The sequence below is a fragment of the Helianthus annuus genome, chromosome 12 (assembly GCF_002127325.2).
Source record: "Helianthus annuus cultivar XRQ/B chromosome 12, HanXRQr2.0-SUNRISE, whole genome shotgun sequence".
NCBI classification, from domain to species: domain Eukaryota; kingdom Viridiplantae; phylum Streptophyta; class Magnoliopsida; order Asterales; family Asteraceae; genus Helianthus; species Helianthus annuus.
Genome location: NC_035444.2, coordinates 18,693,702 through 18,697,235, shown reverse-complemented (window position 1 = coordinate 18,697,235; position 3,534 = coordinate 18,693,702). Strand labels below are relative to the sequence as shown.

General features: G+C 35.6%; 1 long non-coding RNA gene across 2 annotated transcripts; it reads left to right on the top strand.

Moving 5' to 3' along the window:
• The first annotated feature begins 340 nt into the window (after positions 1-340).
• On the top strand, positions 341-3,062 carry LOC110894431. Of its 2 annotated transcripts, none has more exons than XR_002566318.2 (5): positions 341-640; positions 1,006-1,094; positions 2,133-2,444; positions 2,559-2,667; positions 2,848-3,062. It is a non-coding gene; the product is annotated as an uncharacterized LOC110894431 (long non-coding RNA). The 2 variants fall into 2 exon arrangements; XR_004874532.1 differs by having other exon boundaries at positions 347-640; positions 2,133-2,417.
• The last annotated feature ends 472 nt before the right edge of the window (positions 3,063-3,534 follow it).

The following is a 3,534-nucleotide window of genomic DNA, read 5'->3' as shown; positions in this document are numbered from 1 at the left end:
ATTAGGTTTTTTACTTTTGAGAGTTATGGTCTTTATGAAGTTGAACAAAGTGGCAAGGTATACCTATTTGATAGGTTTTTTGGTTACAATTGTTATTTTGGTTATTAACAGGGATTACGTAGCTGAACAAGGTGGCACAATTTATTTAATATGATAGTTAATTAACATATAAGTGCTCTTTATATGTTCAGCAACTAAGAGCTCAACTTGCTTCATGGTTTTATGCAATCATTGGCATAGACGAAGATGGCATATTTGTATCTAATGGTGCACAATTCCACATTTCATGCCTTCACGTATGTGTTTGATTTACTTTTCGTATGTATTTGTTATTTTTTTTTTCATTTTAGAGTTTTTCTATTTGAATCGTTCGTGCTATCAACGTTTCTGTTTCCAGTTATCTAAATATGATCTGGTTACCCTAAAAAGACAGTAAAATTTTTTGCATATGTCCTCTACTTTATCTTAATTTTTGTGCACGGTCTTATTTAGGTCTAAAGTTACAATGGCGGCGCAAGATCCATCATGACTTATATATGCTAACTTTTCCATTAATTGTATTAGTTGTACGGGCTTCCATGGTGCGTCAACCATTGCTCAAGCCGGCCGTCTTGCATGCCTTTCTTCTGACGGTTTTGAGGTTAGTCCATGGGTGGAGGTTTGGTAGCGGGTTTGGGTCAGAACATGCTATTATTTCTACTGGCTTAATAGACTGGGTAGGGCTGGATATGTAGTTACTTAAAACTGATTACAAATACTAATTGTAGTTCTAAATGTTACATGCTATGCTTCAGAGAAATGTTTCAGGTACAATACGTTAAGTTATTTTAAATCCTTTTAGCAACATATCCTCCCGCTGGTTGGATAAGAAGTAGAATTTTGGTGAGCGGGCAGGTTGGGTGGGGTCAGAACGGGTTTAGGTTTAAACATCAAGCTTCAGAAATTTCATGATAGTTGGTGTATCCCTATTTATAGGGTTATCCTTACCCCACGTATTTTCAACAGTATCAACCCGAAACCGCCTTAATCTTCCTGGTTACTTCATTCCTTACTTGGCAGCACAAGATGGGCCAATTCACTCTGGAAATAAGCAGGTATGTTTAGTGATGTAAACGAGCCAAGCCGCCCGTGAGCTACTCGAGATCAACCTGCTAAAAGCTCGAATCGAGCCGAGCTTAAAAAAAGCTTGATCCCAAACTTGAGCTTAAACATAAGCTTGAGCCCGAAGCTGAGCTTAAAAATAAGCTTGAGCTTCACTTATTGAGCTGGCTCACGACTAGGGGTGTTCAAAAAGCTCAAGCCAACGACAACGAGCTGGCTCGGCTCGGCTCGATTTGTAAACAAGCCGAGCTCGAGCTAGGCCTGGCTCTGCTTGGGAGCTCGCGAGCCGACTCAAATTATTTTAATCTATATAGATTAATTGAAGTGAAAACATTTTGAGTTTAGTTAATCAATAACGTATAAAAATATGGGAAAATAAACAAAAATTATTCATATAGTACTTTTAAAATACATCTTTAAAATATTAGAAAAAAAATAATACATAATTTATTTTATTTTTTTGGTTTTTTATGTTATCAATATTTGTAAAAAATTTAACGAGCCGGCTCGGCTCGGCTCGGCTCGATTTGTAAACAAGCCGAGCTCGAGCTAGGCCTGGCTCTGCTTGGGAGCTCGCGAGCCGGCTCAAATTATTTTAATCTATATAGATTAATTGAAGTGAAAACATTTTGAGTTTAGTTAATCAATAACGTATAAAAATATGGGAAAATAAACAAAAATTATTCATATAGTACTTTTAAAATACATCTTTAAAATATTAGAAAAAAAATAATACATAATTTATTTTATTTTTTTGGTTTTTTATGTTATCAATATTTGTAAAAAAATTAACGAGCCGGCTCGAACATTTTATGAGCCGAGCTCAACTTTTCAGCTCGACAAAATAAATGAGCCGAGCCGAGCTGGCTCGTTTAAGTTCGAGCTCAAGTTTGAACTCAACTTCAAGCTGGCTCCGCTCGATTACAGCCCTACGCGAGCCTATTATTTGCATAAGTTTTTTATTCAGTATATTGGAATGTAGAATGTTGTGAATATCTAACATCTATTTTTCTGTAATGATTTGTTGTCAGTTTGATTTTATAATGAACGCGCTTCTATCAATGAACATGGTGGTGACACTCTTGGTGGCGACAATACTAGACAACACCGTACTGAGCAGTCAACAGGAACGGGGTGTGTACCGTTGGTCAACTTCTGATGACCTGTCATCTGATCCATCTTCTCTCGATGACTATAAATTACCAAGCAAAGTTTCTCGTGTTTTCATATTGGCAAAGTGTTTGGATGCATGACCTTACATAGTCAATAGTCAATTTTGTGCGTGCCACCTCAGCATAATCCTACATCTCGAACAGGTGGATGGATACATGTATACAAAATATGTAAGTTTGTTTACTATTGCTTATGCTGGTTGGCTAATTCTTTGATAGATATGATTGTAATTGTGCTACTTCATATATAGAAGAACATCAAGAAACTCCATTTATCTGTTTTAGGATCAATATAGTGGACACATTGTTCTTCAGATGGTGATTTCACCAATGTAGCTGATTTAACTTTGTCTAACCGAGATTCAAGCTCGTTACACATGTGATGGATAGAAAGGTAAATTTACACCGCATACAAGTTTTGAAGCAATATGTGCAAATAAACACAAGATATTTGACAGGGATATAATAGTAAATAGTACTAATTTTTTCTTGAAAATTCATAAACAAATGGAGTTGACTTTTTCTCTGTTTGACCTAAGAAAGTCAAAGTTAACTTCTTTGCTGTAACTTGCAGGTGCACCCATACACATTTCGCAATGAAGACCGGTACTTGCATTTCAACTTCAGTCAAGACCCTTATGTGGAATTTGATTACTAGATAAACACGATAGGAGTTGACAGGCTTTTTACCGATTTTCCTGGTAGCCTCCACCATTACCAGGAATGGACCTCTTCACCTTCCGATAAGCTCGTTGCCGACAAACTATGGAATGAAATGGTTATGTGAAATTACTATACTACCTTTGCCGCGGTTATTAGTTAACAGCATAATGCTTTGAACCAGGTTATTTAAAAGTATAGGAATAACTGTACGACCTAGGTTAAGTGGCCGCGGATAATTTTTACTTCCAAACATAAATACCCGCAGCAACGTGCGGGCATCCCCACTAGTTTAATATAAGTATTTAATGTTACTATAAGGGTAATATGGTAAACCTACAAAGATCATTAATTAGTAGTATTCATCTTTAATATCTAACTACATTAAAATTCGTAACTTATCTTCAAAAAATATATTTTTTTCAAAAAAATAAAATAATTTAAAGTGTAGGATAAATTACAATGTGTATATGATAAATTACGGGTTGTGTAGGATAAATTTCAACATGTGTAGGGTAAATTCCGAAAGGTGTAGGGTAACTTTTGATGTGTGTAGTAAAAAAACATTAGTGTGAAGGATGATAGTTTTTATGACTAATTA